Source organism: Rhipicephalus sanguineus, chromosome 9, assembly GCF_013339695.2.
Source record: "Rhipicephalus sanguineus isolate Rsan-2018 chromosome 9, BIME_Rsan_1.4, whole genome shotgun sequence".
Classification (NCBI taxonomy): domain Eukaryota; kingdom Metazoa; phylum Arthropoda; class Arachnida; order Ixodida; family Ixodidae; genus Rhipicephalus; species Rhipicephalus sanguineus.
This window is the reverse complement of record NC_051184.2, coordinates 107,390,033-107,404,265: the sequence shown is the minus strand read 5'-3', so window position 1 is coordinate 107,404,265 and position 14,233 is coordinate 107,390,033.

The window sequence follows — 14,233 nt, the reverse complement described above, 5'->3', positions numbered from 1 at the left end:
TACGCACTTCATTAGTTTTTAGAGGAAGTCGGTCCAAGCATCAAGAAAAAATAGGTGCAGAAACACAGAATACACAGATTTGATATAATAAGAAGCAAAGGGGGTAAGGTGAACAAATACCTCTCATTATTCTGTACAGCGAAATCTCGTTAATGGCTGCCCGCAGAGAACGCACATGAAGTGCGCTGCGAACGCTGTAGTATGCGCTCTGCAACCGTCCAAGTACAAACTCGCATACCTTGACGTACGCTGCCGCTAACAGCAAAGAAATAAATGGGGTACAACAGCAGGCGTTCCCTCAATCACCCACTTACAAGGTCTCTTCAGTATTTCTACCAAAGCATGGAAGGAATTCCGGCTCTCGCACAACGTTGTCGTCGCGCGCGCTGCCGACGCAAAGCAGAATTAGAAACTACGCGAGAGCGAATTTCGAACGCGGGCAGGCATATCAACGAGTTATTGTTGTAAGGAACTCTAGTTAGAAGCAAACCACTCACCTTTCAATGACAGACGCACAAAAAGCAGGAGCAGGCCGGTGCCGTAGCCGCGCTTTACACTGCAGCAATGCGTAGCCGCGCTTCGACGTGAGCGGTAGCCATTTTGTAAATGTAGGGGCCCGCGAAGCATGAACGTAGAACCGCAGAAAAGGCTCTTAATATTAATAAATCAAAATAGCATTGTGGAAATAACCAGAAAAACATGAAATGTTATTTCATGGACATTTGTAACCTTTGAAGTATTTAAAACTGTGGAGGTTCAATTTTGAGTCGTTTGTTTTGCTCAAGGTCACGAATAACAGGATATTTCGGTTTCTCTTTTTAACAGATTTCCTTCATGGCACATTCACAGAAAGTTTCTTTCGCGGTACAGAAATTTCATGTATTTTATCTGTAAATTTACAACTATTTTTTACAGCGTAGCGAACGGAAAAGAAAAGCGGCAAATGGCGGTCACGGAAAAGGCGCTGTATGCGTGCTGGAAAACAATTCCCGCTCATTCTCTATATTTCGGGCTTGAGTCGGGCTTTGCGCCGGGGCCAGAGCCCGGCCCAATAAAACTGCAAGTAGCCCGGGCCCGGTGAAAATACGTCGGCCCGCCCGAGCCCGGCCCGCGGGCCGGGTCGGGCTCGGGCTTTCGGGCTACCCGGAGCCCGTGCACACCTCTAGTACCCATGCCACTAGCCTATTTAAATAATCTGCAGTCATTTCAATAGAGTAAACAAAAGCAAGTGTCCAAAAATAAGGTCACTTGTTCATGTCCTGTGTTATTTCAACTGGACAATAACGGCGTTATGCTCGCTTCTCTTTCAGCTTGGTCACCTCCTGATATGGTATCGGTGAATAGGAGCCAAACAACATCACTAATTGCTGTGCTGGCATTATTGCACATAAGTGGAACTACTGCTAATCAGGATGTGACAGGAGAGCAGCCAGAGAGTGCGTCACCGATACACGCAAACATCTCGGAGGTCGTCCTTCTCTCCTTCGATGGGACGTGGAAAGAAGCGCATTCAACATTTGCACGGCTGCTCGGTGTAAAGACGCTGAATATATTACAATGAATGAAACGGCCATACATAGCATCTCGTGGCCGCCCGAACATTCGACCGGTGTAAACCATAGTTCTAAGTATGCACTGAGGAACGTAAGATGTTTCGAGCACTCCTGTGTAGAGGACCCTGACAGTCGCGAAAGAACGGTGCCTTGCGGCGTGCAGAGGTACAAAAGTGGCACTAAAAGGAACTGCGGACGCTTTATAAATATGGGCATAATCGAACTGCTGAAACAAAAAAACGTTACAGTTAGGCAAGAGGGAAATATTGACGAACTGCTCATACGGAGAGGGTTAGTCGCGAACAATTTCAGCATGACACATCAGCCTGTGTACGTACACGTTAAAGACATCTTATTCTTTGACGTTCCCTATATGCGTGTTGTTTACGATGCTTTCTATTCTCGGGTAGATGCTCACCGTGTCGTTTCTCTGCACGAAGTTGTCGGTGAAAGCTGGAAACTAGTTGCAACTACATTCGCCTTACTCGCACTAGTCGTGTTCGTGTCTGTGGTGATTGGACGCTTGGATGGATCAGTTTGGCGCCGCATCTACGATACGGCCTTATTCCTTCTGGCCGCCGTTCTTGCAACATCGGCTGCCCTACCAACAGCTTTTGGTCGCGTGGCCGTCGTCCGGAAGGCAATTCTCGGCCTATGGATTGTCGCCTGCGTACTTACGCACTGAGTTGACGGCTATGCTAACGCTCAGGCGTCCGGCCGATCGCATAGACACGCTACAAAAACTTGAAGATGCCCTCGATAGAGGCCAAGTCCTTCCTTGCCTTACTGAGTCTTTTATTGACATTTTTCGAACATTAGCATTTACAGACCCTTCAGTGTGACGGCCACTGATGACAAAGCTTCGGCTTGCTTTCTTGAGACACTCGAAAGAAAATATTGTTAAGGACAACATAACTTCTTGCATCGAGTGCGTGTCTAGACGGGACCGTGTGTGTCACACTACTCTGGGCGATTCTCCGAGTCTTAGGCATATAAATGTTAGACCATTCGGCGAACACTACAACACTTGGCTCGAGGGTTTCCTAATGCGCAAACTCCATCCACTGCAGAGACCACTAAGAAGATTATTTCGCGATATTGAAGAGCACCAGCTCATTGTTTGAGATGTGAGAGAATCTGAGAAGGAAACTGGAGCGTCCGAGTTTGACATGCGCGGCCTTCTTCTGCTGCTGGTCATATTACACGCTACCAGCTGCCTCGTTCTGTTTCTCGAGGTAGTTGTCCCTCGGTTTTACAGGCACGCCGTGACTGTGACCGGCCTTCTGTTGGACAAACTGTCCAAGACATCTAATCGTAGAAGTGTTGAGTCCACTTAGAGCGCCTGCTGTCTGTTCACTATTAAGGCGCGTTCACACTTGGGCTAGAAGGGGGCGAAAGCTGCAATAGTCTCCGGAAATTCACTTGCTTCACAGCCTAAGCGGCCGGAAAACCAGGCGGCGAGCCCGGTGCGAAAAAAAATCGCCAGGCCTGCGCTGAAACCGCAGCACAGTCACAGCGAAAGCTGGAGGAGCGGCATTTCTACAGCCCGTTGTCAGCTCTCTTGTGGCTACAATACAAGTACACTAGAAAGATACCCACTACGCCATAAATCACAATTTTTGTGAAGTTGGGAAGCACCTACTAAGCCATTATTCGTCATTCTGCGGAGAAGCGAGGCACCAGCCGCACGTCTGTAAGGAATTATGTGCACTTTGTTGACGCGACTACTGATGATGATGAAGAATTATGGCTCAGCCCTTTGTAATGGGTTGGAAGCTTTAAACGGCCCACCAGTTAAGTAATTTGCATTGGGTGACGCCCGGTTGCTATTTCCCTCTCCCGTCATGCTGTATAACATACGTTGCCGTGGGAGAGAGACGGCGTGAGGTGAAGAACTTTACTGAGACCCCAAGTAAATGGATCATGCGCTTATGGGATTCTTTGGCAACCAATACAAATGCACTTGCGAGGAACCCACTACGCTCTAAATCATTGTAATTTTACTGAGACCACGAGGAAATGGATCATGCCCTGATGGGCTTCATTGGCAACCAATACAAGTGCACTTGCGAGAAACCCACTACGCTCTAAATCACTGTAATTTATCTGAGACCCCGAGGAAATGGATCATGCGCTTATGGGCTTCCTTGGCAACTACTACAAGTGCACTTGCGAGGAACCCACTACGCTACAAATCGTTGTAATGTTTGAGAAGTAGGGCAGCAGGCACTGGGCCATTTTTCGTCATTCTACGAAGCCGTGGTACCTGCTAAACGCATGTAAGGCATTATGCGCACTTTGTTGATGCTGTGCCTGACGACGATGAAGAATTATGGCAGAGTCCTTTGTAATGGGTTGGAAGCATTCAACAACCTACTCATTGCGCAATTAGCATTGTGTGACGCCTGGTTACAGAATTCGCGTTGTGCAACGCGTTGCGCGACGCTTGGTGCTTATTTTACTCTCTACCACGCTATATTGCATATGCTAATGCGATTCCTTCCCGACATGAAGTCTGTATAGGACCTTTTTGCATAGCAGTTCCAAGCACCAGAATGGCTCAGAGGTTGAATACTGGGCTCCCACGCAGAGGGCCCAGGTTCGAACCTCGTTCCGTCCTGCATTTTTTTCTTATTTCGTTTTTTTTCTTATTTCGAGCGATACTGGTTACGGACACCGGCGGCGGCGGCGGCGGCGGCGGCGGCGGCAGCGGCGGCGGCGGCGGCGGCGGACAACTACGGCGCCAAAAACGGCCGGTGAAATGATCTCATAACAGCTTTCGCTGTAAAAAATTGCTCCGAGACCGATTTATTCGCCATGCGAAAGCGGATCGCCTTTCCGCGCTGTACATTGGCTGCGCTAGCTTAAGTCACGAAACCGGCCTCAAATTTAACATGGCGGTCAAGGCGTCGGCGGTAGCTCGCATCGGCGCGTTTGCAGACTACCCGTGCAGCACAACAAAACTAACAGCCTCTACAAGGACGCGTTCCTCAAGAGCCTTGTTTGGATTAAGATTGCCGAGAAGACTGGAATTCGCAGAAGGTGAAGCAGCGGCGAGTCGGCGTGGCCCAAAGTATCTTGCCCTTGCACAGCCGGCTGAATCCGCCGCCGCCGGTGCTGGCGTGCTCGCTTATGTACGTTCTGCTGGTGTATCTCCCGAAACATCGGTTTAAAATGAGAATATTTATTTTCCGTGTCTTGCATGGAGTACTTGAATTCGGTAAGAAATTAAATGCTCAGGAGACGGGCAAAGCAGAATGAAATCTCGAAGTGGCCAAGGCGGCGACGGCACGAAGGAGGGGCAGAACCAGTGTAAACATTTCCGATGCGCGCGAACACGGTTTTCCGGGCGCTGCGGCGTTTTCGCTTGCTCTTCGTTTCTTAAGTGTGAATGCGCCATTATGTGAAATCCTTAGATGTCTCATCAAACCCGAAATATTACCGTAGGCGCCCCGCGTCGGAGGCGTCTCGTATCCTGAAACCTCAAGGACGAGTGATGCAAAAAATCATCATCGTGAGATGACGTCACCGTATGACATCATCATGACGTCACGTTTCGCCAAATATGGTGACGTCATCATGACGTCGCGTATCGCCAAATATGGTGACGTCATCATGACGTCCAAACGTTTTGGCGTCACATCACGTCACACGATGCTGTCATCATATGACATCGTGGCTTGGTCAAAAGTGGGCAGATCACGGAGGCCGTGCAAATCCAGGTGAGGTGCCTCCGGTCCTGGAGACTGTGCAAAACCACGCTAGATGCACAAAGCCTTCGGAGTGTGGCGGGGCAGGATCAATACATCGACTGAGAAAAAAAAGAAGATGGCTTTCGCCTTCGAGTCGTCTTAGGTAAATGCATTAGAGACCCTGCGAGTATTTGAGAAGCCTTTATCGCTCTCCTATAGTAGAGTAAATATTGTTTTGCATGGTTTATTCCTTTCTTTGCGATGTCGCACTGTCTGGGGTCATAGGCTCGGGTCTAGACTACACTCTTTTCTATTGCGAGGCCTGATGATTACTCGATCTGTTTAACAGCGCGTACGAGTGAAATGGAGGGAATAGTAATGCTGGACATAGCCGCAATCTTATTATTTTTCAGAAGGCTCCTTTTAGCCTCCATCTGAGATCCTGCAAATGCTAGGCCGCTTGCTTCGCGTTGATTACAGGGGAGCCTCTCCTCACAGTCAGCTTTTGTTCACCCGACGCGGTGGTCTAGTGGCTCAAATGCTGACCCGAAGGTCGCGCGATCAAATCCCAGTCGCGGCGGCCGCATTTTCTTTGCAGAAGAAAATACTTGATTCCCGTGTACTTAGATTTAGGTGCGTGTTAAAGAACCCCAGATGGTCGAAATTTCCGGAGCCCTCCACTACGGCACCCCTCATAATCATGTGTTGGGTTTGGAACGTTAAACCCAAACAATTACTACTAAGCTTTCGTTCAACACATACTTTCATGTTTTACTCTACATCTTAAGCCGTCACCAAGTCATGGTTGTCGCATTCTGTCATAGCACACGCAGTGGTAACCGCAATTAGCGCTGCGCTTGTTACCATAGCTATGAGACAGGTGTCACAGGCGTCGAACGATAGGCGTGTTAACCTGTCTACCTGCTTATTTTGACGCAGTGCAAAATTACTCAAAATCGGCATTTCATGTTTGGCGGGGGGAATGTGCAGTCGCACAGATTACGCGAGTCTGGCAAAACATTTTTTTTCTTTCCGAACGCGTATTGGACTTCATTTCAGATGTCTGAAGCATGGTGAAAATTTTTCTTAGATACCTCGGTTCACGTAAAGAACAAGCTCTTGCTTTGAAATTTGGTGACATAACTGTAAAAACATTAAGCAGACCATGTAATGCCAAATATATTCAGAATGTCACGGCACGCAAAACGCAATAAAATTCGAGGTAGTAGATCAATACATAGGATACTTGCAATTGATAAAACATATAAATAGATTAAATTGTGGCCATCATGCCGTGTTTTATTATGAGTGGCAATGGCTAAAGAAAGGCAGGATAACGCAAGCGGTGGAAAAGCTCAGAGACAGGGACGCAGAAGGCAAGGCACTACAACAGCTAGTGTCGCCTTGCCTTGTGAGTACCTAAGTTAGCGCTAATCCACTTACGTTGCATACGAACAAACCCAAGCTGGCTGCTGAAATTGCGTAGGAGTTTAAAATAAGCAACATGTCATATGGGACCGCCCAAGTCAATAAGGTATGTCACGTGGGCACAAAGGCGTGCGCACGCGGGGTGGGAGGGGGTCAAGGGAGCGGCCTCCTCCCCTGGTCATCTAAAAGAGGGCGCGAATTCTTCTCCATACCTTCACTCATTCAGCCCTTTTACGTTATTTGTTAATGCGCAAGGTTATAATTACGCACGCTCTTTTTTTGACGACCAAGGGCCCAGGACGTTTCACTCAAAGAACATTTTGCGTCCCACTTTTACCCCAAAAAGCTGGGGACAAGTGACAGGCCTCTGTGAGAATCACGTGATCGCTTCATTTTCCTTTTCGCATCCATTGCAGAGCTGGTTTTCTTTAGGATTCCACCAACAGAGGGGGGGGGGAGCTAAAACATGCGCACCCCCTAGTTGAGAACCCTGAGCACGCCTCTGTCGCTAGCGGTTCTCATTTTTTATGAACATAATGTAACAACGTGCAATTGTTATATGCTCGACTGACGGCATTTTCACATTATGTAATTGTGTCCGGCTGTTCTTCATCCAACTGTCTCACCATGCCCACTGCAATTCCTTGTTTCATGACTCGGGGCGTAAGCCTCCTCAGGAAGCATTATTGGTCGGTTCCATTTTGCCTCATCTCGTTGGCATGCTACACATTGTATTTGTAAACGCGTCTGTACACACATAATCCTTCTAATACTTCTAACCGGTAAGAAGCAGTTTACAATTTTTACGCAACACATCGATACACTCAAGACTATCAATATGCTGCTGCGTTCGGACTGGCATCATAACACACACATTTTTTCTATAATCACTCTCGGACACACTCGTGTGTCTTACCGTTTCTTTAATCGGCGCACCGTGACTGGTCCTCGTGCATCAGATCGGACGAATTTCATTGCCCCACATCGTCAAATACGTACTAATACCCCTAATGTCCAATCTATTTCAATACCTTCATCTTTTATTGGCTGTAAGGTATCGCGCTTAGCGCTTCCCGTATTCATTCCATTCACAACCCTTCTAAAGCGTTTACAACGGCTTTGGAAAGCTTAGCACTGAGGGAGTGCACCAGTTTCTCCTTTTTCTGCAACCGTGTAGCCAAACCGCGTGGAATGATTCAAGTTGTTTGTGGTGTTCTACGGAATCTTCAGTTGGTTATGCTGAAAACTGTCTTTTAGCGGGCTTTGTTTTTTGGTGTGCTCAATGCAAGTTTTATTGAGACTAATTGCAAAGCGTAAACATCACCATTGCCTGCAGTGTTATTTTGCAATTTGCGGTATGACGATGTTTGACGCACAAGCCACGTTATGTAGCCAGTTTCAATAAAATTGTGCAACACGCCCTCTGTGTGCCTGCTCTTCTGTTTTGGCTTGTGGCTACGTCCATTGACAGCTATGGCTCGACCTAACTGGCCCCTTGTCACTGCTATGCAGGTAAGTAACTGCCATTGTTTGTTTGCTAAAAAACGAGCTGTCGTACGCCTGTTGGCATCCAAGCCCACGTTCCATGCGAAGAGTGTTTGACTGTATCTGCATATTATTCAATTTGTTACTACTAGCCGGGTATATCGAAGCCAATCGGCACTTTCTCTCTGATTCTACGCCTCGCGAACTTGTCAACGCAATGAAATAGTTACAATGTGGGCGGACAGCGATACTTGATGAATTGAAATCAATCCGTATAACACTTCCGGGTCACGAGAAATCTTTGAATGAATTTAAAACGAGACTTGAAAAAAAGTGAATCATAATGCTTATCATCTAACACCCTAAAATATGACATGAAAAAGCTTCATATGGCCACTGATGAATGTAAAAGCCAAGTTTCATCGCAGTCTGCTCGGATGAATGACGCGGAAGACAGGTCCTGTCGCAATAATCTCGTTTTCTTTGGTTTCAATGATGCGCAGAAAGAATCCTGGCAAGAAAACGAAAAACTAATCCTTGATCTTCGCAACACTTCCCCCGATGTATCCACTCCTTCTAATTCTATTGAGCGCGCGCATAGACTGTGCTCCTAGAAATAATGTATAAATCGGCGCATAATTGTTAAGTTTGGCAGTTAAAAAAGGCACCCTTTTTCACAGCAAAATATCCAAAAGAACAGGCTACGGTGTCACCGAAGTCTTCTCGCAACAAACGCGCTCAGCACGCAAGCAACTGCTGCAGTTTGAACAGGCTCAGAAACTTGCTTTCAAGCTCCGTACGACTCCCTTTGCGGCAACAAGAAAACCTATATTTACGACCACTCTGCGCAGGAGATCGTTGAACGTAAATCCTAGCGCCAGAATACGCATATAAATGAACTGAGTAGACCACACCGTCCACACCGGAATGACAAGGGGGAAGGACCCCCTTGTCATTCCTCTACACTACTATCCCTAACTTGATACCTGAGCGTGAATTGCTTCGTAGCCTCATTTTCTCATCATCGAGTAAAGCCGGGTTCAGACTACAGTCGCATCTGTCACAAGTGTCGTATCGCGTAACACCTGCATCGTCCGTTTGCGTTGCTAACGACCTAGTATGTTCACATTGAGTTTTTCGGTAAGGTACGTTTCTTACGACGCGCCAACCACTGTTGTGAAAGTGCGTTGTGTCCTCGCGACGAATGTTGCAGCTTAGCAAGCTTCGCGTGTTAGGTCCTTGGCTGGGCTGGCTGGACTAAAGGGTATTTGTGACGTCGCTCTCATTAACGCATGTCGTGTCAGCCCTCTAGTCCTGCCGAGGTGTGGCTGGGACGGCCAGTTTGGCTTCTATGAACGCCTGTTCTGCCTTCATGAAGCAACTTGGAACATCGCTATACGAGTGCAAAAAAATAAATTCTAAACTGAGCGACAGTTATGCCGGAGTCTTCAGCAACCAATACGCGCATCGCGGCGGACACTATATGGTGCATCAAATATTTCGCTTGAAGGTTTTACAGCTCGTGCATTGCGAACGATCGTTCAGCTGCAAGATTCCAACCTCTCTCAAATTCCAGCCAGACGCCGTTCTGCAGCTGCTTGCCGCGGTACGATTTCAGATGCTGGTCGTACTGTGCGGGCCCCTGCCGCACTTCCAAGAGTATTTCATTACTGCACAGCGAAGACGCTTCCGCATGGGTCATGGTTACTGGCCACGGGCAAACAACGCAATGAACACCGGCAAAGCAACTGCACAGACACGCTACTACATGACTTTAAGGACGCGCATGAAGAGGCGGAATCTAGGGAAGACGGAAGCACCGTGAACGTAAATCGGAAACCGAAATTGCTTTGCCCATTGGTCGTACGTAAGGGTCGCATCAGTAGTCGTAAATTCAAGGGCCTGCCAACATTTACGCCCCAAACGTTACGTACTTTACGCTAAATACAACAATGGCTGAACAAGCTCATTACGCTGATTGCGTTTACGGTCACGATCCTTACCGACGATCCGTACGCTCCGCACGTATTCTAAACCCGGCTTAACGTAGTCTTCTTAACCAAAACATAGCCTGGTTCGTCCATCCTAGATTCGGAGTTGTTACCATCATTTCCTGATTTCGATATATTTCGCAAAGATAGGCCTGACAGCTCGCGTGGCGGTGGCGTTCTTATCGCCAATAACTAATCCTTGCATTGCACTCTAGTACACGTATGGTCTATCTCGAAATCTTATGGTTATGCTGTAATTCTACCTAGCCGCGTATGCTCATTGGTGTGTGTTACTGACCCCATAACAGCGACAGCTTTTCCAATTCGCACTTTCACGAATGCCGGCTAACCATAAAGAAAGCCTATACAACTCACCTATCGTTATTTCGGTGATTTCAACTTTCTTTTGACTGGACTAACGCTGCAGTCATACTGTTAAGAGAGAACACTCAACGTAATTTGCTCAACACATGTCTTACATTCGCTCTATCCCAACTTATCGCTGAACCAACACGTACTTCAACTCATTCTTCCAACGTTCTTGTCCTAAATTTAACAACGCACGCCGAATTTCTTTCCTGACTAACCTATCTTCCACTGCTAAGTGATCATTCTGTTGTTCACGGTATCATGTTAGTTATACCAACACAACTACAAAAAAAACTCTAAAAACTTTGACACTGTACGACAAAGGCGATTACGCTTCCATGTCTGATGAACTCTGTCATTTTCGATGCATTCGCAATTCTCCATCACTCATGCTCTACTGAAATTAACTGGCCGTTGTTCACAAATGAGATGCTACATCTAACAAAATATGTCCCCACCATTTCCGTTAAAGAGCGAGCACACTCGCCATAGTTTAACGGTAAACAAAGAAAGCTTAACACTAAGAAGAAACGGTTATTTAGATCCTAGAGGTGTTCCAATTATAACTCTGCATGGGCGAAGTACTTCACTGCAGCCAATGATTATTTAACATCAATCACGTAAGCTAAAAATACTTTTACGGTAACACGCTACCTTCCTTGCTGCACGATTTTGGAAGACTATCAAACCTTGAAGAGAGGGAAGGCATTTCACTAATGAATCCTTATTGTTGTCCTCTAAACAAATCAGATGTCGCTAATGTACGAAATAATACCTTTTCCTCCGTTTTCGCCCCTGTAACCACTCAGAACCTTCCTTCATTCCCATCCTACGCGCTTATGAATTGTATTAACTTTAGCCCAAGTGGTATTGTTCATATTATCGTCAACCTAAAAAAAATTCGCAGCCGCTGACGCACACGGTGTAATAACAAGGTACTCAAAAACTCCAAACATGTAACCCGTCTTATCACTAATAATTCAGCATTCACCAGATACAGGTTCAGTTCCACAGGACTGGCGGATCGAGAAGGTCGTTCCTGTCCTCAAGAAGGGTCACTCTTGTAATGCTCTTGTGGAACCCAACTAGCCCTCATCATCCATGGTCAAGAAGGGAGCCGACAGATGAATACACGGAGTGGGATAGGTTTCAAACAGGAGGAAGTGCCTCAGAGCAGTCTGGCGGAAGTTTCGAAAGGTGGACCTATTTTTGTCAAATGTGCCTTATCATCCTTGGCATGTTTGTTTTAGAGGGTTAGTGTTGTCATATCCAGCGGTGGCGCTTGTCGCTGTTGGTAATTGAAGCCTGGAAAGAGAAAACTCGAGAGAGGAGTGTAGCCCTTGTCACATTATTTCAAGAAAGTTTGCGACTCCGGGACTCTGGGGTCAGGGGAGCTGCAAAGAAGAAAAAGAAAAAAAGAAAGAGAAAGGAGAGAAAAAAAGAACAAACGCGAAGACATCAAGGAAGCCCATAAGGGAGGAAGCATAGTCATTTGGCCAATACAGAAGTACAAGCACGAGGCTTACAGACAACTCAATAACCCAGAACACTACCGTAAACGAGACAACGATCCAACAGAACAATACACACTCACTATCACCAACACACTCAGATCCCTCCTTGCTGATGAATTCATATCTCCATCAGAATTTAAGTTTCTGAAACCAAACAACAAAGCAGCAGGGCGGTTTACCTCCTCCCAAAAATTCGCAAAGTACCATCCACCGAATTATACACTGCCAATATACCAGGGCGCCCAATAGTATCAAACAACAACAACCCAACCGAAAGCCTCTCGGAATTCATTAACCACTTTCTCGTTGACATTCCGAAGAAATGTTCATCATTTGTACAGGATACCCCACACCTCCTGCGAATAATAGAAGAGATTAATAGCAAAGGCACACTACCACAAAACGCCAATCACGCCACACTAGACGTTACCGCTTTGTACACGGATATTCCGACCCCGGAGGGCCTAACTTCTATAAAGCAAACCTTATTCCGGCATAATGTACAACATTTTGCTGAAGTATACTTATCATTACTCGAACTAGTACTATCGCACAACTATTTCGAACTTCAAGTAAATCACTACCTTCAAATACAAGAAACAAGCATGGGTACCCCTTTCGCACCCACTGGAAACAGACTTCTTGTCTTGCTGCGAATTCTGGAAACAGACTTCTTGTCTTGCTGCGCGAATAAACCACACATACCATCGGTACATTCATGACATACTTATAATATGGGGCCATGGCAGGGACGATCTAACTAAATTTACATCATTCCTAAACTCCTTTCATCCAACAATAAAGTTCACGTCCGAGAGCTCGGCTGAACGCATCAACTCTCTTGACACAACCATGTATTTTTAGAATGGGATATTAAAGACAACACTGTATCAAAAACCATTTGACAAGCAACAATACCTAGAATATACAAGCCACCATCCGAATCCTTGTAAACAGGGCCTATTCAAGAGCCAGGCAACAAGGTAATGTCGCATATGCGTAGACAATGAGGGTTATACGTAAACAGACTTACCACCCTAAAAGGAACACTACCAAACAGAAGCCATCCCAACGCGTTCCTTCATAAGGCTTACACGGACGCACTAAAACTAGACCGCACTGAGACACTCAAACAACGCCCTAAAACCACAACAACAACGCCTCTTCTCACTACAAAATTTTCAAACGCACTTCCGAACATAAACAACATACTCACAAAATGCTATCTATTTCTAACAACCAACCAGAAACTTTAAAAAATCTTCCCCGAACCGCCTAAGGTCGCCTACAGACGCAACACCAATTTTAAAGATATGCCCGTTCACGCAAAACTCGCAACAACAACTACACCGACATCTGGTCCCTGTGGGCGCTCGAGATGCTCGACATGCAAACATATACAGCCATCCACCAACGTAAAAAGCACAGCGTCGGATTACATTCGCAAGCCCCGCCACGGTGGTCTAGTGGTTATGGCGCTCGACTGCTGACCCGAAGGTCGCGGGATCGAATCCCGGCCGCGGCGGCTGCATTTTCGATGGAGGCGAAAATGTTTGAGGCCCGTGTACTTAGCTTTAGGTGCACGTTAAAGAACCCCAGGTGGTCGAAATTTCCGGAGCCCTCCACTACGGCGTCTCTCATAATCATATCGTGGTTTTGGGACGTTAAACCCCAGATATTATTATTATTAGGATTACATTCACAAGGTAACGTCAAACTTCACGTGTACCTCGAACAACCTTATCTACTGCATTGAATGTACTACTCGTAAAAACAATACATACGCGAAACTGGCCAACCAATTCATGAAAGACTGAACGGCCACCGCGCAGACACAAAGCACAATTTAACGAAAGCAGTAGCCAGCCACTTCAACCAACAAGACCACAATTCCGATCAAGCCAAACTTTACATTCTACAAACAAATTTCCGGTCACCGCGTGAGAGGAAATACATAGAATCGTATTTGATACACAAATTTCAATCCCTACACCCATCAGGAATAAATCTAACACGTGATAATTTGTAATCACTAAAAGCCATAGAATGATTCCTGAAATATTAAGAGACATAAAGTACGCTCAGGCTTCAAATAACCTTGACCAATATTCTATGCGCAACATAAAGTCCCTACTAGCCTCCATATTACATTAACATTACATTAACAAGGTTATTTTTTAATATTTCTATCATATATATAT